The sequence below is a fragment of the Pleurodeles waltl genome, chromosome 7, assembly GCF_031143425.1.
Source record: "Pleurodeles waltl isolate 20211129_DDA chromosome 7, aPleWal1.hap1.20221129, whole genome shotgun sequence".
Classification (NCBI taxonomy): Eukaryota; Metazoa; Chordata; class Amphibia; order Caudata; family Salamandridae; genus Pleurodeles; species Pleurodeles waltl.
In genome coordinates this window covers 556,272,161-556,293,944 of record NC_090446.1, presented here as the reverse complement: position 1 = coordinate 556,293,944, position 21,784 = coordinate 556,272,161, and the positions used below count along the sequence as shown (strand labels likewise).

The 21,784-nt window shown below is 47.6% G+C and overlaps 1 protein-coding gene across 1 annotated transcript in view; it reads right to left on the bottom strand.

Moving 5' to 3' along the window:
- LOC138304334 (uncharacterized) overlaps nt 1–21,784 on the bottom strand; it is a 510,987-nt gene that overhangs the window by 360,831 nt on the left and 128,372 nt on the right. The gene's annotated exons all lie outside the window — the stretch shown is intronic.

Here is a 21,784-nt window from a genome sequence, read left to right as displayed (position 1 = left end):
TTTTTTCTTGCCCTCAGATCAGCAAGAAGGTCATTAGTAGATCTTTTGGATCTGTAAGGCTAGAGAACCAGATAAATCACCCTAGTAACAGCTTAATTGAAATGGCCAGGCTCTAATACTTGGAGAAAAAGAAACAGATACAGAATCCCAGAGTTATTAAGTGAATAGTTAGGAGGAGCCTGCACATTAATTTAGTATCCTTGGAGTGCAACAGAATCAGGTACCACACTCGTGAAGGAAGGTTTAAAATAATCCAGAACACATTTAAAAATAATGTAATCCTAAAAGCCTACCCTCAAAGCCTAATCAAGTTTTTATGAGTAGTTCAAACTCTCTCCACCTTACACCTCAAACCTCCGGTTACCTGTTAGTAAGGTACTAGTGTGGCCAGATCACTACATTTCATGGAGCCAAGTCAAAACTATGGTGGCAGGTTTACTTCAGTCCCACCCAAACATAGGCTTTGCTAGATCAATCGACACAAATGCCCGAATTTAAGAAAAGTGCTACTGTTCTTGCCCCCCTTAGTGCCCCCTTACCACCACCATGTGTGCACCGTGGTGCAGTCTAGGGGCAATAGCGTCAACATTTGTTACACTATTTATTTACTGTGCAGGATTAATCCTCCAGACTACATGGGGGCTGTTAGAAATGGGGTATCTGGTTGGCTAGGTTATGCACCTAAGTCAGGTGGAACCCACCCACTCTAGTGAGGGCGAGGGGGATCACACACCCAGGATAACCCTTGCTCACCGCCTTGGTAGCTTGGCACAAGAAGTCAGGCAATGTGTAAAGCGCTTGCACAACACACACAACACATGTGACGCCATAAATGCACCACAAAGGAAATACAACACCAAGTTATATAAAAATGAACTGTATTGTACACAACATAATTAAACCAAACACAACATGTCAGTAATACCCTGCTACCCAAGCAGTTGTCAGATCATTACACAGTACTGTTACTCTGCAAATACCAGCAGCAGTCACATAAAACACAAAGGTTACTGATTATTCTGCAACGTAGTTACGAAAACATTACTAAACCAATGCACTTATCATGGTGAAAACACATCACCAGAAAGACATATTATCACAGTAAACACATTGCTGAAAATTAACTTGCCCTAGTGAGCATACTCCCATAAATGTCCATAATAGGAACGTCAGAAAATATATGGCAAGTCATGGAAAACACATATTATCACCATTGTGTGGTTCCCAGGAAGGGCGTACTCACATATGTCCATGAGACTACCAAGGTCTCAAAAGGAGGAGGCAGCAGGAGCGGGGGACCTCATGTGAGGTTTCCCGCCCAATATCACCTAGAAGAGGGCTCAGCGTGGATGGTTGGACCTCCGTAGAGGTTGCCACCCCGCCCGTGACAACAACCACACAAAGAGCCCGATGGGGGGAAGCCTCCTGGCTCAGGCCCCTCTGTAAGCTCACAGGGGCCCTCTGGTACTCTTTGGGTCAGGGGAACACACCCTCAATCCTCTGGAGAGCGGGAGGCTAGCAGAGGAGTCCCCACAGATGCAGGGTAGCTACAGGTTCTGACCCATCCACCCTGGGGCTGCGGTGGTCAAAGCACACAAAAGAGAGTGCCTGCTGGTGTCCTTCGTAGCACGCTTTGCCCCAGGGCACCTCTAGGAGCGCGTTCGCTCCGGTTCTTGTTCTGCGTGCCCTGGAGGAACTGCAGAGAGCGCATTTCAGACGCGTCCCAAGATTTCAGGTAGCCCGGGTTGAGGCAGTGATCCCTCCTCAGGATTTGAGAGGGAGAAGCGCTCTTTGGGAACTTTGGGTCACAAAAACAGGATCTACGCGCTCCTCTTGCGCTAGGCAATAAAATTTTAAGCTTTCTTCAGGTGGTATGCAAGAAATGACGCGCACTTCCTATGTTCCGAGCAAGCAATGGTAGGGAGCAGGGGCCACACCACCCAGCCCCTGGGGATGCAAAGGTGGAGCACAGGGCAGTAGAGCCCAGCAACAGGCCGGCACAAAGGGGATGCAGACAGTGGCAGTACCTCCAAGTGACCCAGCAGGTCACAGGTCAGCACAGCAGCAGCAGTCTAAGGTTGTTCCTCCAGCAGCATTCTGTGTCCAGTTCCAAGTATGTTTCTTGTGTCTCCAAAAGTAGGGGAAAGCCCCCTGTACTTATACTCAGTTTTGCAAAGCATTTTCAATGAGGGGGAAAGGAGGTTCCAACCAGTTACAAGTGGTTCTAGGAGTGTCCCCTCTCCCCTCCAGCACAGGCTCCAGACATCAATTGGGGGTAAACGAGCCCTTTGTGTGAGACCAGGGCATAGCCTTTACAAATGCAGGTGTGCCCCGCCTCCCCTTCTCTCAGCCCAAGAAGGCCATTCAATATGTAGATACACCTCTGTGACACCTCCACCCTCCCTGTGTTCAGGCTGTCTGAAAAGTATGCATAAAGCCCAGCTGTCACTCTGCCCAGATGTGGATTGGAGTCAAGCTGCAAAACACCACAGTCATAACCACAGAGAAATGCCCACTTTCTAGAAGTGGCATTTCTATAATAGTAATAAAAAATAAAAAATCCACCTACACCAGTGAGCAGCATTTCTCACTATCATTACAACCATACCAAACATGCCTATGCTACCCCTCAGAAATCAGACAATACCCCTAGATATAATGCAGGGCATTTCAAATGCAATCCCATGAGACGGCAGCAGTCACTGCAGTAAGAAATAAAATAGGCTGTTTGTCACCACCATGACAGGCCACGCTACTAGGCACATGTCCTGCCTTCTACCGACATAGCACCCTGCCCATAGAGCTAGCTAGGGCCTACCTTAGAGGTGACTTACGTATAGTAAAAGGGGAGTTCTGGGCCTGGCAAGTAAATTTAGATGCCAGGAACCTGTGGCAGTAAACTGTGCATGCAGGCCCTGCGCTAGCAGGCCTGAAACAGGTTTCAAAGGCTACTTCTGTGGGTGGCGCAAGGAACGCTACAGGCCCACTAGTAGCATTTCATTTACAGGCCCTGGGTATAGGGATACCATTGTACAAGGGACTTACAGGTAAATTAAATGTGCCAATCAGGTATAAGCCAATCATACCAAGTTTAGAAGGGAGAAAACATGCACTTTAGCACTGATTTGCAGTGATAAAGTGACCAGAGTCATAACGTCAGCCAAAAAGGGTCAGAAAAATTAGAAGGGGAAGGCAAAAAGTTTGGGGAATGACCCTGTAGATAGTGCCAGGTCCAACAGGGGCCCACTGAAAATAATGGCATGACCCCTTTTAACTTTTAACTCCTGCTCTGTGCAGGTGCTAAAAATAACTGCAAAAAATAGCGCTGTGGAATTTCTTAGATGCTACTCCGCCATTTTTGCAGCCCCCCTAACGGGGGAACACCCCCTCTGCATACATTATGCCTGGCACAGACATAATGAGGTGCCAGGGGTTACAAAGTAGGGCAATGCATGCATTGCACCACTTTGTAAATATGGTGCGATGAATTTGGTCTCGTTGGGCCACATTAGTGTCATAAAAAATTACGCTAATGTGACGCAAGGAGGCGCTAGGCCCTCTTAAATATGGGCCGAAGTGTAGCCGCTGAAAGTGAACCTTCAACAATGTAATACCGGAGTCAGCGCCTGCTAATTCCAATTCCCTGGTTTACTTTATATCAAGATGTGTAAATATGATTTGTATATCTCATTAGTCCTCCCCATAATATGTAGAGCTGATGGAATCCCCACAACATGAGATGGATCTGCTCCATCAGCACCATATCGATGACAGACATATCAAGCGTGATCCCATCTACCATTTTATCTAATATACGCAGGGGATAATACACAAAATGGATGGAGATTACATTTCGCAGCTCTTAATTTCCTTAGGCCTGGCACACTCAGCCCTCCAGCTTGACAGTCCCTGCCTTGACCATATAAAAGTCTTATTGAATGAGCGACCACGTCCTCAGAGACCTGTTAGTTTTTGTCAAAGTGCAGTATGTTACTAGATGGAGTGAAAAAACATAGAAAATGGGATTCTTGATCAGATCGATATCCTTAGTAATCAGATTTGTCAAACCAATAAGGAACCCTAGAATTCCTAGATAAGTGCACAGTTCTACATGTCTTTTTAATCTTCATCCAGGAAAACATATCCCCGGAAGTACTTTAAGACAGATAATTAAAAAACTACTTTGAGACACCAAACTTCTGTAAAAAAACAAAAAGAGTTGAGGGAAAAGAGGACCATATTATTACGAATTATGGGAGGCTATTGGTTGAGGACAGAATACATATTTTCTTGTGGAAGAGAGAATCCCCAAATGTATTGCGCCTTGATGATCTAATTAAGAGACAGATCTGCGTTTTTACATAAACCTGAATTCCCTGGTTAGCTCGGATGAAACTGTCAGCAGGGCCATCGACTCCGTTGAAGAAAGAGGCGAGGACACGGGTAGGCACACCCTGGAACAGGAACAGAATCACGACCATGGAATATTCAATATATGAGAGAGCTGAAAGACTGTGGAGCCATTAGCCAGAGGGCAAAGGTCAGAGGTGACAATGGACACGACTAATAAGTGCCTCTAAAGATTCCGATATGCACAGACACTTTTGAATTGACCCAGACCCTTAACGTAGGGTTCTGACACAGAGCTACAGTTGCTTTCATGAAATTGTGGCAACCGGAAGGCCCCAACAGTTTGCCCATAGGTAGACCCTGTCCTTGCAGTGTGTGGTATCAACTCAAGAGGACTGTGCTATTCCGTCCTACTCTTTCCAATTTCCAACCATCTCGCTTTCCTCAAATATCACCTTTACCCTAAGTTTCTTTTGTAGAATGTTTATATTGCAGCCGCGTTTTGTAAAAACCGATGAAACTGACTCAAGTAAAAAGGGTTTTCTAGTATTTCATTTTTTCTATATTTTTTCTTTACAATGCTCATTTTCATTGTTCCCTTCTGATATAACCTGACCCTTTTTGCGAGGTACCAGCTAAATTTCTTTTATGTATACAGACTGGTTCTATCATGACCTTTTGTAGTTCCTACCTGCTGTCATACTGCGTGCTCTGATTTGCACACAGTACCCAACATCCAAGACCTTTTTGAGCACATGCTTCCTCAGCATGCCATTGCTGTCACCAATACCTGTTCCAGGCCACTGCATCCCTGGGCCTCTGGATGCAGATATGGGACATGAGATAAGTGCACAGCTCTCCCACTCCGCCAACAGGGACAAGGACCTGTACGAAGCATCACATTGAACCCCATCTATGCCTCTGGCCTTACAATACCCCATATTGCTTTCGCCGGACATGGGAAGGGAGAGATTGTTTGTTTGCTTTTTAATCGTATAATGATGGTAAATCACCTTTGTGTCCGCTTTCTTCTGAAGGGCTAATGATCTATGTAGCGTCCATTATGTGCAGTCCTTAAACTTCAGTCATTACGTCAAGAGTATCAACCATGTTTCCTAGTCCCATGTTCCGGAAGATATTATCCATTGCTGTTACTGCAGCCAAACCGAGACCAACACAAGCTCTCATCTGAGCGCAGCACCAAAGATTTCTCCTGTAGCACATCCCCACTGCAAAATAAGCATTGGCAAAGCAAATATGTCTTGTATGCATTTGCCCTTACTAACATTAAAATCCTACTCCAGCGGAAAAACAAAAAAAACATTGCTTTCTGTAAGCAAGGCATCTAAAAGATGAAGAATGCAATATGTGATCATTCAGGCCCTCACTACGGCTTTGGCAGTCTTTTTTAAAGACCGGCAAAGCCGCTGCAGCCAGCATACCACCAGTGCTGGCAGTATGCTGGCTGCCCTACTGGGAGTTTTCCCCTGGGCCAGCAGGCAAAAACACCGTTTTTGTGGCGGTCTTGAGAAGGCCACACTCGTAATGAGAGCCTCAGTGCATTTTTGAGGTGTGAAACAGTCCCTCATGCATTGCATTACAAGCATAGGAGGTTAACATAGGCATCGAACAATCAATAGCATGAGGCAAGAGAACTTCTCCTGTGAGAGGCGCCAAAGTCCTCTCTATTTTTTACCAATAGATATGCTGTCAAGTGAGATTTCAAGAGCTGCAAGAGCAGTGCACATTATGGCCCTCATTACGAGGCTGACAGTTATCAGACCGCCAGCCTAGCCGTGGCAGTCTTACTGCTGCGAACCCGGCGGTAGAGAGCCACATCACAAGTTTTGGGGTTTGGCAGAAGCCAAACTTCCATAACGCCACCTGGCCCGCTGGTGCGGTCGCACCGAAGTGGCCGGCGGTGAGCTCCTCCAACCTGGCGGCAGGCCTCAGCCTGGCAGCTGGATTACAAGGCTGCAGACCACCAGACTTTCCGTGGCGGTCACCCCCCCATAAAAACCCTGGAGGTAACGCACCCGGCGACAGGAATCCCCATTCCTAGCGCCGGCACACGCACCCCCACATGTCCACACACATGCAGACACCCGTCCACACAATCACAAACACCCCCCTGACCCCTTCACGCAAGCATGCATTCACATACATGTCCCTTGGCATAAGCATACATTCATACAGACACCCCCACTCACTCGCATACATGCAGACACTCACCCCACTCACTCGCATACATGCAGACACCCCCCCGCTCAGTCCCATACATGCAGACACAACCCCCCAATCACTTCCAAACACTCACTCACACCCCCCCATTCACATGCACATACATGCAAACATTCACATTCAATCGCATGCACGCACGCTTTCACCACCCCCTCTGCATACTCCTACTTATACTACACCCCCCTCCACATACTCACATTCACACGCACCCACGCACACAGGCATCACCCCCCCCCCACCACCATCGGACGATCAAGTTACCTTTTCTGGCGAGCTGGTTGTCCGGGAGGGGATGGGTCCTGGTGGTTTTGCATCATCAGCACCACCACGTCAGCAAGACTCCGCCAAGCCGTATTAAGGCTCATAATATGGCAGGTGAAGTCTTGCTGACGTGGTGGTGCTAGCGATGCAACCACCTCTTCGGAGTTGGATTTATGACTCCTAATATGGTGGTCAGCAGACCAACAGTACTGGCAATCTGCTGGCTGCAGCGGCTTCGACAGTCTTAGGAAAAGACCGCCGAAGTCATGATGAGGCTTTATGTGTACAAATCACTTTCTGTTGGTGATTTCTCAAGAATAAAAACTGTGCTAAAACAGATCATTGTTTACCAAATGCCTGTATTCTGATGTAATATTGCAAAACGTTAAAACGTGATATCTCTTTTGTTATTCCGAGGGCATACTGCCCGAAACTGTCCAGTGCACTAAAGGAGGAAAGCACAAACCGAATGCACGTGAGGGTATGATACCCTGTATGGGAAAAATGAAATTGAACCACTATTCTTTGTTCAACAGCATTCACAGTGTTTGCTAAGGTGCGTCTTGTTTCTATTTGAGGATGGCCGATTGTAGGTCTCGCCACCTAACTGTGACAAAGAATACAAAGGCTGCTCATGCGACGTTTCACAATTTACTCATGCCAACAATAATTTGTAGTGGTATTATATATATCTAGGGTGCACCGTGTATTCTTACCCGCTTCTTTCAAACACCATTTCTGTAGTAACCTGACGCTGGGAGAAGCATGAGAGAGAATGAGCAAACTCAATTCCCCGAAAACACGCATTTATATTCGACAATGCAAGGCCTGAATGGCACACCTTCGTATCCATTAGGCGATAATTTCAAATTACTTTCCTCATGCCTGGTGTAAAGATATACAGCCACGCAGGGAGGTAGCTTATGGGGGTGGGGGGGGGCGAGGGGGTGTTTGGGATGTTACACCCCCTATTGAATGTATTTTCTACTAAATAGTTGGGTAAAAGTGCTTTCAGTCGGGTATGGTGATGTGTCCTTCGGATTTTTGACCTGCACATAGACAAAAAACGCAGGCACACACTGTTTGGAAAGGCTTTAAAAAATGTTGGTTAGATTACAAAATATGTTTCCCTCACTTAGTACCCTACCAAGCTACATTCCACTTCCCTTCCACTGCCCCTCAAGCCCCTCTCATGTTTTTACCATTACATGCCTGCGTGATTGTTGGAAAACCTGAAGGTCACACCCCTCAATTTTACCCAATCAAGCTACGCCCCTGCAGCCACGGACAAAACGCTCTTGTTAACCAAGGAACAAGGCAATAAGGTCAAAATGTTGTATTCTATCTTACCCGGCAACACCATCTCTACCTTTAAATATTAATGAATTTCAATTACTATATTAATGCGCCTTTTATTCAATAAAGTGGATGGAGATTTACCAAACTGCGAGCTCTCAGAAAAGAAAGCGCAAGGATTTCTCAAATGTTGCACCCCGATTCCTAAACAGAGGAAATAGTTCACACACAGTGAGTCACGGGTGGGCGTATCCACTCTCTCGCCGTGAGGGGGGGAGCACAGAGCAGGGCCTGGGGCCACGTTGAGAACAGTGGTGAGAGCTGTGAGCGTTTGGGGGCATGCTTGTGTGAGGGGGCTGTGGTAGTAATGTAATGGTCGTGAGATCGGCGAGGGTAATACGAGGGTGGCATGTGAATGATTTCTTAGTGATGGATGAAAAATTTGCTAGCTTTCGCGCCAAGAATTTTCAATTCTATTAAGGACACGGAGGCGAAGATTATGCTTCTCTTTCTTTACTTCTCAAATAATAGCAGCCAATCAAAACACAAACTACATTTCCCATAAAGCAATGCAACAAATGTCCACCAATCAAAGGTCTTCCACTCCTATTAGAGACTATCAACACCTCAGGACTTCCTCTTTCTTTGCAACACGAACTGGAAGGTACAAACTCCAAAGTCGAACTTGAAAACGCTTGAGAACACTTAAGCTGAAGAGAACATTTCACCAGCAGAGCAGGCCAGTGAGCTTTTGGAAGCAGTGTGTCCTATTCTCCTTTCTGGTCCGATCCTAGATAAGATAAGAAAGAACATAATAATAACGAGAAAAGGATAAAACACCCAAAAATACCTTTAGCATCAACAAGTATATTTACTTAATCGAAGAATAAATTAGGGAGGGAACAAGACAACACATTTTGACAGAAAACTGCATTAAGTAGAAATGAGTGCTTACACTATACAATCCTAGGGTGGGATAATCTTCGCCTCCGTGTCCTTAATAGAATTGAAAATTCTTGGCGCGAAAGCTAGCAAATTTTTCATTCTATGTCAGGACCGGAGGCTCAGATTATGCTAGTTCAAAGCTGCTTGAAACACACTGGAAGCAAAATCACCCACTGGTTTATAATAAAATTGCTTGAATGTGGAGTCTGACGACCAATCTGCCGACCTCATAATGTCCAACACTGACACACCCAAAACTACAGCCTTAGAAGCCATGGCGCCCCGAATAGAATGCACGCCAAATACTTGCGTATCAATACCAGCTTGAGCCATGACAAAGCGCAACCATCTAGCAATGGTAGCTGTAGTTATAGGTCTGAAAGGTTTGCACAGAGAAATCAACAATTGACCTGTCAAATTCTGTCTGAGAGATCTAGTCTGTTGTTCATATTCCTTTAGGCAAGCAACAACACATAACTTCCTAGAAAAAGGAAAAGCAGAGTAGTCTATACAGGACGACATAGTTTTCGTTCTTCTAGAAATGGAAAAAGAGACACCGTCCGGTGTAAACACTCTACCTGCAAGGTCCAGGGCAACTACATCTGAAGAACGTCGACAAGCTGCTAGGCACAGCAGCATAGCTAGTTTAGCTGACAACTGTTTTCTAGAAAGATCAGAATTCTCCGGCCAACTCTCAAAGAGATGAAGGACCAGATTCACATCCCAAAGGGAAGTATACTTAGAGGCGGGAGGGTTAGAAACCCTGACTCCTCTCAATAACTTAACAACCAAAGGATGCATACCTACCGAAACACCATCCACTTTAACATGGCCAGCCGAAATAGCTGAACGAAAATTATTTACTGACCTGTAAGAGAGACCATCTTCGGCTTTCTGCGATAAAAAATTCACAACGTGGGCAAGCTCGGCTGCCACGGGATCCAAAGACCGTTCCAGGCACCAACCACTCCATGCTCTCCAAGCGGAGAGATATCTCTTTCTAGTGGAAGGGGCCCAAGCCCCACTGATAAATTTTCGAGCTGATTGCGAAAGGCCTGGCAAAAACCACTGTTGCCTGAAAGCCTCCAAGCCATCAGCTGCAGCTTCTTGTCCAGAACTAGAGGGTGTCTTTCGCCTTGCGGTCCCAGAAGCATGTCCGGCGACCAAGGCAACAGAAGAGGATAGTCGCACACCAGTGCCAACAGCAGCGGGAACCATGGTTGAGCTCTCCAGAGTGAAGTGATCAAAATCACCTCTGCCTTCTGGCGTTTGATTTGCGACGCCACCCTCGAAATCATGGCAAACGGAGGAAATGCGTAATTGAGGGCACCTGACCAGTCCTGAAGAAAAGCATCCGTTGCCATCGCCAATGGATCCGGCCTCCAACTGAAAAACAGCGGAAGTTGTTTGTTCAGGCGAGAGGCAGAGAGATCCACTCTGCATTGAACCCACAGTTGCTGGGTCAACCGAAACAGCTGAGGCAGAAGCCTCCAGTCGCTGTAGTCCGTGAGATAGCGAGAGTGCCAATCCGCTATCACATTGATCTGACCCGGCAGATATTCTGCTTTCACTTGTAGGCGATGTTCCAGACAGTAATGCCAAAAATCTTTGGCTATCTCCGCAAGGAAAGGCGAACGAGTGCACCCCAGCTTGTTGATATACCTGACTGCCGCCACATTGTCCATTCGAAGAAGAATGGAACACAACACTTTCTTGGGCGACAAGGTCTTTATCGCAAAAGACCCCACCAGTAACTCCAGGCAGTTGATATGCAACTGAAGTTCCTGCGAAGACCATCTCCGCCCCGTCGAGATGTCCCCGCATCTCGCACCCTGTAGGAAAGTACCATCTTGCCTGGCATGTTACCCCCAGTTTTCACTGTATATATGTTGTTTTAGTTGTATGTGTCACTGGGACCCTGGTAACCCAGGGCCCCAGTGCTCATAAGTGTGCCTGAATGTGTTACCTGTGTAGTGACTAACTGTCTCACTGAGGCTCTGCTAATCAGAACCTCAGTGGTTATGCTCTCTCATTTCTTTCCAAATTGTCACTGACAGGCTAGTGACCATTTTTACCAATTTACATTGGCTTACTGGAACACCCTTATAATTCCCTAGTATATGGTACTGAGGTACCCAGGGTATTGGGGTTCCAGGAGATCCCTATGGGCTGCAGCATTTCTTTTGCCACCCATAGGGAGCTCTGACAATTCTTACACAGGCCTGCCACTGCAGCCTGAGTGAAATAACGTCCACGTTATTTCACAGCCATTTTACACTGCACTTAAGTAACTTATAAGTCACCTATATGTCTAACCTTTACCTGGTAAAGGTTAGGTGCAAAGTTACTTAGTGTGAGGGCACCCTGGCACTAGCCAAGGTGCCCCCACATTGTTCAGAGCCAATTCACTGAACTGTGTGAGTGCGGGGACACCATTACACGCGTGCACTACATATAGGTCACTACCTATATGTAGCTTCACCATGGTAACTCCGAATATGGCCATGTAACATGTCTATGATCATGGAATTGCCCCCTCTATGCCATCCTGGCATTGTTGGTACAATTCCATGATCCCAGTGGTCTGTAGCACAGACCCTGGTACTGCCAGACTGCCCTTCCTGGGGTTTCTCTGCAGCTGCTGCTGCTGCCAACCCCTCAGACAGGCAGCTGCCCTCCTGGGGTCCAGCCAGGCCTGGCCCAGGATGGCAGAACAAAGAACTTCCTCTGAGAGAGGGTGTGACACCCTCTCCCTTTGGAAAATGGTGTGAAGGCAGGGGAGGAGTAGCCTCCCCCAGCCTCTGGAAATGCTTTGTTGGGCACAGATGTGCCCAATTCTGCATAAGCCAGTCTACACCGGTTCAGGGACCCCTTAGCCCCTGCTCTGGCGCGAAACTGGACAAAGGAAAGGGGAGTGACCACTCCCCTGACCTGCACCTCCCCTGGGAGGTGTCCAGAGCTCCTCCAGTGTGCTCCAGACCTCTGCCATCTTGGAAACAGAGGTGCTGCTGGCACACTGGACTGCTCTGAGTGGCCAGTGCCACCAGGTGACGTCAGAGACTCCTTCTGATAGGCTCCTTCAGGTGTTAGTAGCCTTTCCTCTCTCCTAGGTAGCCAAACCCTCTTTTCTGGCTATTTAGGGTCTCTGTCTCTGGGGAAACTTTAGATAACGAATGCATGAGCTCAGCCGAGTTCCTCTGCATCTCCCTCTTCACCTTCTGATAAGGAATCGACCGCTGACCGCGCTGGAAGCCTGCAAACCTGCAACATAGTAGCAAAGACGACTACTGCAACTCTGTAACGCTGATCCTGCCGCCTTCTCGACTGTTTTCCTGCTTGTGCATGCTGTGGGGGTAGTCTGCCTCCTCTCTGCACCAGAAGCTCCGAAGAAATCTCCCGTGGGTCGACGGAATCTTCCCCCTGCAACCGCAGGCACCAAAAAGCTGCATTACCGGTCCCTTGGGTCTCCTCTCAGCACGACGAGCGAGGTCCCTCGAATCCAGCGACACCGTCCAAGTGACCCCCACAGTCCAGTGACTCTTCAGCCCAAGTTTGGTGGAGGTAAGTCCTTGCCTCACCTCGCTGGGCTGCATTGCTGGGAACCGCGACTTTGCAAGCTACTCCGGCCCCTGTGCACTTCCGGCGGAAATCCTTCGTGCACAGCCAAGCCTGGGTCCACGGCACTCTAACCTGCATTGCACGACTTTCTAAGTTGGTCTCCGGCGACGTGGGACTCCTTTGTGCAACTTCGGCGAGCACCGTTTCACGCATCCTCGTAGTGCCTGTTTCTGGCACTTCTCCGGGTGCTACCTGCTTCAGTGAGGGCTCTTTGTCTTGCTCGACGTCCCCTCTCTCTGCAGGTCCAATTTGCGACCTTCTGGTCCCTCCTGGGCCCCAGCAGCGTCCAAAAACGCCAAACGCATGATTTGCGGGTAGCAAGGCTTGTTGGCGTCCATCCGGCGGGAAAACACTTCTGCACAACTCTCCAAGGCGTGGGGGATCCATCCTCCAAAGGGGAAGTCTCTAGCCCATGTCGTTTCTGCAGTATTCACAGTTCTTCAGCCTAGTAAGGGCTTCTTTGCACCAACCGCTGGCATTTCTTGGGCATCTGCCCATCTCCGAGCTGCTTGTGACTTTTGGACTTGGTCCCCTTGTTCCACAGGTACCCTCAGTCAGGAATCCATCGTTGTTGCATTGCTGATTTGTGTTTTCCTTGCATTTTCCCTCTAACACGACTATTTTGTCCTTAGGGGAACTTTGGTGCACTTTGCACTCACTTTTCAGGGTCTTGGGGAGGGTTATTTTTCTAACTGTCACTATTTTCTAATAGTCCCAGCGACCCTCTACAAGGTCACATAGGTTTGGGGTCCATTCGTGGTTCGCATTCCACTTTTGGAGTATATGGTTTGTGTTGCCCCTATCCCTATGTTTCCCCATTGCATCCTATTGTAACTATACATTGTTTGCACTGTTTTCTAAGACTATACTGCATATTTTTACTATTGTGTATATATATCTTGTGTATATTTCCTATCCTCTCACTGAGGGTACACTCTAAGATACTTTGGCATATTGTCATAAAAATAAAGTACCTTTATTTTTAGTATAACTGTGTATTGTGTTTTCTTATGATATTGTGCATATGACACTAAGTGGTACTGTAGTAGCTTCACACGTCTCCTAGTTCAGCCTAAGCTGCTCTGCTAAGCTACCATTATCTATCAGCCTAAGCTGCTAGACACCCTATACACTAATAAGGGATAACTGGGCCTGGTGCAAGGTGCAAGTACCCCTTGGTACTCACTACAAGCCAGTCCAGCCTCCTACATTGGTTGTGCAGCGGTGGGATAAGTGCTTTGAGACTACTTACCACTCTTGTCATTGTACTTTTCATAAGAGAAAAATATACAAAACAAGGTCAGTGTATATACACATAGCCAAAAAGTTTTGCATTTCCTCTTTTCACTCTTTTCTAAGTGCTGAAAAGTACTTCTAAACTTTCAAAAAGTTCTTAAAAGTTTAAAAAGTTTTTTCTGTCTTTCCAAAAAGTTCTGAAAACTTTTTTCTCTTTGTCTATCACTTTAACTCTCTCTAAAAATGTCTGGCACAGGCCAAAAAGTTGAACTGTCCAAACTTGCATATGATCACCTTAGCTGGAAAGGAGCAAGGAGTCTCTGCATAGAGAGAGGTTTGAGTGTAGGGAAGAATCCTTCCTTAGAACTGTTAATTAATATGCTTAGAGTACAGGATAAGGCCATAAGTGCCCAATCTGTAGAAAAAGTAGCTAATGGTTCTCAATCTGATCCAGGGACTCCCCCAGGAAAAGGTTCAGGAAAGAAACTTCTCAGCCTGCCCATTACTAGACAGTCTAGCATAGTTGGTACAGAGGTTGAATCACATCATACTGATGATGTGCTCTCACATTATGCTGGTAGCCAAGCTGTTAGGGTGCCCTTGGTAAGGGACAGGTCTCCTTCTGTTCATTCCCATCATACCTCTGTATCTAGAAATGTCCCTCCCACCCACCCTGATGACAGATTGTTAGAAAGGGAGCTCAATAGATTGAGAGTGGAGCAAACCAGACTGAAGCTCAAGAAGCAACAGCTGGATTTGGATAGACAGTCTTTAGAAATAGAGAGGGAAAGACAGAAGATGGGTTTAGATACCCATGGTGGCAGCAGCAGTATTCCCCATAGTCATCCTGCAAAAGAGCATGATTCCAGGAATCTGCATAAGATAGTTCCCCCTTACAAGGAGGGGGATGACATTAACAAGTGGTTTGCTGCACTTGAGAGGGCCTGTGCTGTACAGGATGTCCCTCAAAAGCAGTGGGCTGCTATCCTATGGCTATCATTTACTGGAAAAGGTAGGGATAGGCTCCTTACTGTAAAAGAAAATGATGCTAACAATTTCCAAGTTCTTAAGAATGCACTCCTGGATGGTTATGGCTTAACCACTGAACAGTACAGGATAAAGTTCAGAGATACCAAAAAGGAGTCTTCACAAGACTGGGTTGATTTCATTGACCAGGCAGTGAAGGCCTTGGAGGGGTGGTTACATGGCAGTAAAGTTACTGATTATGACAGCCTGTATAACTTGATCCTGAGAGAGCATATTCTTAATAATTGTGTGTCTGATTTGTTGCACCAGTACTTGGTGGACTCTGATCTGACCTCTCCCCAAGAATTGGGAAAGAAGGCAGACAAATGGGTCAGAACAAGAGTGAACAGAAAAGTTCATACAGGGGGTGACAAAGATGGCAACAAAAAGAAGGATGGTAAGTCTTCTGACAAGGGTGGGGACAAATCTAAAAATGAGTCTTCATCAGGCCCACAAAAACACTCTGGTGGGGGTGGTGGGCCCAAATCCTCCTTTAATCAGAACAAGGAAAAGAAACCATGGTGCTATTTATGTAAAATAAAAGGCCATTGGACAACAGATCCCAGTTGTCCAAAGAAAGGCACCACAGCTCCTACCACTACAACCCCTACTGCTACACCTAGTGTCCCTACTAATAGCAGTGGTGGTGGAGCAAACCTACTAATAGCCAATCCAAGGGAGTAGCTGGGCTCACTTTTGGTAATTTAGTTGGGGTTGGTCTGATTAGGGAGACCACAGAGGCTACTTTAGTCTCTGAAGGGGCTATTGATTTAGCCACTTTAGTTGCTTGCCCCCATAACTTGGAGAAGTACAAGCAACTAACCCTAATAAATGGTGTTGAGGTCCAGGCCTACAGGGACACAGGTGCCAGTGTCACAATGGTGATTGAGAAACTGGTGCACCCTGAACAACACATACTTGGACACCAGTACAAAGTAACCGATGCTCACAACATAACACAAAGCCACCCCATGGCTGTTGTAAATCTCAACTGGGGGGGGGTATCTGGTCCAAAGAAAGTTGTGGTAGCTTCAGATTTACCTGTAGACTGTCTATTAGGGAACGATTTGGAGACATCAGCTTGGTCAGATGTGGAGTTGGAGGCCCATGCAGCAATGCTGGGCATCCCAGGGCATATTTTTGCTTTGACAAGGGCTCAGGCCAAAAAGCAAAAAGGACAGGGAAGCTTGGATCCTGGAACAATGGACCAAGTGCTCCCTAAAGCTAGGGCTAGTAGAAGCAAACCACTTCCTACTATCCCTCCCTCTACAGTGGATTCTACTTCTGAGGAAGAAGAATTCCCTCCCTGTGCAGAACCTACACCAGAGGAGCTGGAAGCAGACACTGCTGAGCTTTTGGGTGAAGGGGGGCCTGACAGAGAGGAGCTGAGTGTGGCACAGCAAACCTGTCCCACATTAGAGGGTCTCAGACAGCAAGCTGTCAAACAGGCTAATGGGGATGTCAGTGACTCTCACAGAGTTTACTGGGAGGACAACCTCTTGTACACTGAGCATAGGGATCCTAAACCTGGAGCTGCCAGGAGATTAGTGATTCCTCAGGAGTACAGAAAGTTCCTCCTAACACTGGCACATGACATTCCCTTAGCTGGGCACCTGGGTCAAATGAAAACTTGGGACAGATTGGTACCATTGTTTCATTGGCCTAGGATGTCTGAGGACACAAAAGAATTTTGTAAGTCCTGTGAAACCTGTCAAGCCAGTGGCAAGACAGGTGGCACTCCAAAGGCACCCCTTATCCCACTGCCTGTGGTTGGGGTTCCCTTTGAAAGGGTAGGGGTTGACATAGTTGGCACCCTTGACCCTCATACTGCTTCAGGCAATAGGTTTATCTTGGTGGTAGTGGACCATGCCACAAGATATCCTGAAGCTATTCCTTTAAGGACCACTACAGCTCCTGCAGTGGCAAAGGCCCTCCTGGGAATATTTTCCAGAGTGGGCTTCCCAAAGGAAGTAGTATCAGACAGGGGAAGCAATTTCATGTCTGCATACTTAAAGGCCATGTGGAAGGAGTGTGGTGTAACTTACAAGTTCACAACACCCTATCATCCACAAACAAATGGACTGGTGGAGAGATTTAATAAAACTCTCAAAGGCATGATTATGGGACTCCCTGAAAAACTCCGCAGGAGATGGGATATCCTTCTACCATGCCTCCTTTTTGCCTACAGGGAGGTACCTCAGAAAGGAGTGGGCTTCAGCCCCTTTGAACTTCTTTTTGGACACCCTGTTAGGGGTCCACTCACACTTGTAAAGGAGGGTTGGGAACAACCTTTAAAAGCTCCTAAGCAGGATATTGTGGATTATGTACTTGGCCTCAGATCAAGGATGGCTGAGTACATGAAAAAGGCCAGTAAAAACCTTCAGGCCAGCCAAGAGCTCCAGAAACAATGGCATGATCAGAAGGCTGTTTTGGTTCAGTACCAACCAGGGCAGAAAGTGTGGGTCTTGGAGCCTGTGGCCCCAAGAGCACTCCAAGATAAATGGAGTGGACCCCACACAATTGTTGAAAAGAAGGGTGAAGTCACCTACTTGGTTGACTTAGGCACTGCCAGGAGTCCCCTTAGGGTGCTCCATGTCAACCGCCTGAAACCCTACTATGACAGGGCTGATCTCACCCTGCTCATGGCAACAGATGAGGGACAGGAAGAACACAGTGATCCTCTACCTGATCTCTTCTCTTCCACAGAACAAGATGCTCTTGTGGAAGGTGTAGTTTTGGCTGATTGTCTTACTGCTGAGCAGAAAGATAATTGCATAAATCTCCTAGGACAATTTTCAGAACTCTTCTCCATTGTGCCAGGCACCACTTCTTGGTGTGAGCACACTATAGATACTGGAGACAGTTTACCTGTCAAAAGTAAGATCTATAGGCAGCCTGACCATGTCAGGGACTGCATAAAGCAAGAAGTTCAGAAGATGTTGGAACTAGGAGTGGTTGAGCACTCTGACAGTCCATGGGCTTCTCCTGTGGTACTGGTACCAAAACCCAATTCTAAAGATGGAAAGAAGGAAATGAGGTTTTGTGTCGACTATAGAGGTCTCAACTTGGTAACCAAAACTGATGCTCACCCTATACCCAGGGCAGATGAGCTCATAGATACACTGGCATCTGCCAAGTATCTAAGCACTTTTGATTTGACTGCAGGGTATTGGCAGATCAAATTGTCAGAAGATGCTAAATCTAAGACTGCATTTTCTACCATTGGAGGACATTACCAGTTTACTGTAATGCCTTTTGGTCTGAAAAATGCACCTGCCACTTTTCAGAGGTTGGTGAACACAGTCCTGCAAGGGCTGGAAGCTTTCAGTGCAGCATATTTGGATGATATAGCTGTCTTTAGCTCCAGCTGGGATGATCACCTGGTCCACCTTTGGAAAGTTTTGGAGGCCCTGCAAAAGGCAGGCCTCACTATCAAGGCTTCAAAGTGCCAGATAGGGCAGGGTAAGGTGGTTTATCTGGGACACCTTGTTGGTGGGGAACAGATTGCACCACTTCAGGGGAAAATCCAAACTATTATTGATTGGGTTCCCCCTACCACTCAGACTCAGGTGAGAGCCTTCCTAGGCCTCACTGGGTATTACAGGAGGTTCATTAAGAACTATGGCTCCATTGCAGCCCCTCTTAATGACCTCACATCCAAGAAAATGCCTAAAAAGGTATTATGGACAGCAAACTGTCAGAAAGCTTTTGAGGAGCTGAAGCAGGCCATGTGCTCTGCACCTGTCCTGAAAAGCCCTTGTTACTCTAAAAAATTCTATGTCCAAACTGATGCATCTGAATTAGGAGTAGGGGCAGTCCTATCACAACTTAATTCTGAGGGCCAGGATCAACCTGTTGCTTTTATTAGTAGAAGGTTGACCCCTAGAGAAAAGCGTTGGTCTGCCATTGAGAGGGAGGCCTTTGCTGTGGTCTGGGCTCTGAAGAAGTTGAGGCCATACCTGTTTGGCACTCACTTCATTGTTCAGACAGACCACAAACCTCTACTTTGGCTAAAACAAATGAAAGGTGAAAATCCTTAATTGTTGAGGTGGTCCATATCCCTACAGGGAATGGACTATACAGTGGAACATAGACCTGGGAGTAGCCACTCCAATGCAGATGGACTCTCCAGATATTTCCACTTAGACAATGAAGACTCATCAGGTAATGGCTAGTCTTATTGTCCTTCGTTTGGGGGGGGGTTGTGTAGGAAAGTACCATCTTGCCTGGCATGTTACCCCCAGTTTTCACTGTATATATGTTGTTTTAGTTGTATGTGTCACTGGGACCCTGGTAACCCAGGGCCCCAGTGCTCATAAGTGTGCCTGAATGTGTTACCTGTGTAGTGACTAACTGTCTCACTGAGGCTCTGCTAATCAGAACCTCAGTGGTTATGCTCTCTCATTTCTTTCCAAATTGTCACTGACAGGCTAGTGACCATTTTTACCAATTTACATTGGCTTACTGGAACACCCTTATAATTCCCTAGTATATGGTACTGAGGTACCCAGGGTATTGGGGTTCCAGGAGATCCCTATGGGCTGCAGCATTTCTTTTGCCACCCATAGGGAGCTCTGACAATTCTTACACAGGCCTGCCACTGCAGCCTGAGTGAAATAACGTCCACGTTATTTCACAGCCATTTTACACTGCACTTAAGTAACTTATAAGTCACCTATATGTCTAACCTTTACCTGGTAAAGGTTAGGTGCAAAGTTACTTAGTGTGAGGGCACCCTGGCACTAGCCAAGGTGCCCCCACATTGTTCAGAGCCAATTCACTGAACTGTGTGAGTGCGGGCACACCATTACACGCGTGCACTACATGTAGGTCACTACCTATATGTAGCTTCACCATGGTAACTCCGAATATGGCCATGTAACATGTCTATGATCATGGAATTGCCCCCTCTATGCCATCCTGGCATTGTTGGTACAATTCCATGATCCCAGTGGTCTGTAGCACAGACCCTGGTACTGCCAGACTGCCCTTCCTGGGGTTTCTCTGCAGCTGCTGCTGCTGCCAACCCCTCAGACAGGCAGCTGCCCTCCTGGGGTCCAGCCAGGCCTGGCCCAGGATGGCAGAACAAAGAACTTTCTCTGAGAGAGGGTGTGACACCCTCTCCCTTTGGAAAATGGTGTGAAGGCAGGGGAGGAGTAGCCTCCCCCAGCCTCTGGAAATGCTTTGTTGGGCACAGATGTGCCCAATTCTGCATAAGCCAGTCTACACCGGTTCAGGGACCCCTTAGCCCCTGCTCTGGCGCGAAACTGGACAAAGGAAAGGGGAGTGACCACTCCCCTGACCTGCACCTCCCCTGGGAGGTGTCCAGAGCTCCTCCAGTGTGCTCCAGACCTCTGCCATCTTGGAAACAGAGGTGCTGCTGGCACACTGGACTGCTCTGAGTGGCCAGTGCCACCAGGTGACGTCAGAGACTCCTTGTGATAGGCTCCTTCAGGTGTTAGTAGCCTTTCCTCTCTCCTAGGTAGCCAAACCCTCTTTTCTGGCTATTTAGGGTCTCTGTCTCTGGGGAAACTTTAGATAACGAATGCATGAGCTCAGCCGAGTTCCTCTGCATCTCCCTCTTCACCTTCTGATAAGGAATCGACCGCTGACCGCGCTGGAAGCCTGCAAACCTGCAACATAGTAGCAAAGACGACTACTGCAACTCTGTAACGCTGATCCTGCCGCCTTCTCGACTGTTTTCCTGCTTGTGCATGCTGTGGGGGTAGTCTGCCTCCTCTCTGCACCAGAAGCTCCGAAGAAATCTCCCGTGGGTCGACGGAATCTTCCCCCTGCAACCGCAGGCACCAAAAAGCTGCATTACCGGTCCCTTGGGTCTCCTCTCAGCACGACGAGCGAGGTCCCTCGAATCCAGCGACACCGTCCAAGTGACCCCCACAGTCCAGTGACTCTTCAGCCCAAGTTTGGTGGAGGTAAGTCCTTGCCTCACCTCGCTGGGCTGCATTGCTGGGAACCGCGACTTTGCAAGCTACTCCGGCCCCTGTGCACTTCCGGCGGAAATCCTTTGTGCACAGCCAAGCCTGGGTCCACGGCACTCTAACCTGCATTGCACGACTTTCTAAGTTGGTCTCCGGCGACGTGGGACTCCTTTGTGCAACTTCGGCGAGCACCGTTTCACGCATCCTCGTAGTGCCTGTTTCTGGCACTTCTCTGGGTGCTACCTGCTTCAGTGAGGGCTCTTTGTCTTGCTCGACGTCCCCTCTCTCTGCAGGTCCAATTTGCGACCTTCTGGTCCCTCCTGGGCCCCAGCAGCGTCCAAAAACGCCAAACTCACGATTTGCAGGTAGCAAGGCTTGTTGGCGTCCATCCGGCGGGAAAACACTTCTGCACGACTCTCCAAGGCGTGGGGGATCCATCCTCCAAAGGGGAAGTCTCTAGCCTATGTCGTTTCTGCAGTATTCACAGTTCTTCAGCCTAGTAAGGGCTTCTTTGCACCAACCGCTGGCATTTCTTGGGCATCTGCCCATCTCCGAGCTGCTTTTGACTTTTGGACTTGGTCCCCTTGTTCCACAGGTACCCTCAGTCAGGAATCCATCGTTGTTGCATTGCTGATTTGTGTTTTCCTTGCATTTTCCCTCTAACACGACTATTTTGTCCTTAGGGGAACTTTGGTGCACTTTGCACTCACTTTTCAGGGTCTTGGGGAGGGTTATTTTTCTAACTCTCACTATTTTCTAATAGTCCCAGCGACCCTCTACAAGGTCACATAGGTTTGGGGTCCATTCGTGGTTCGCATTCCACTTTTGGAGTATATGGTTTGTGTTGCCCCTATCCCTATGTTTCCCCGTTG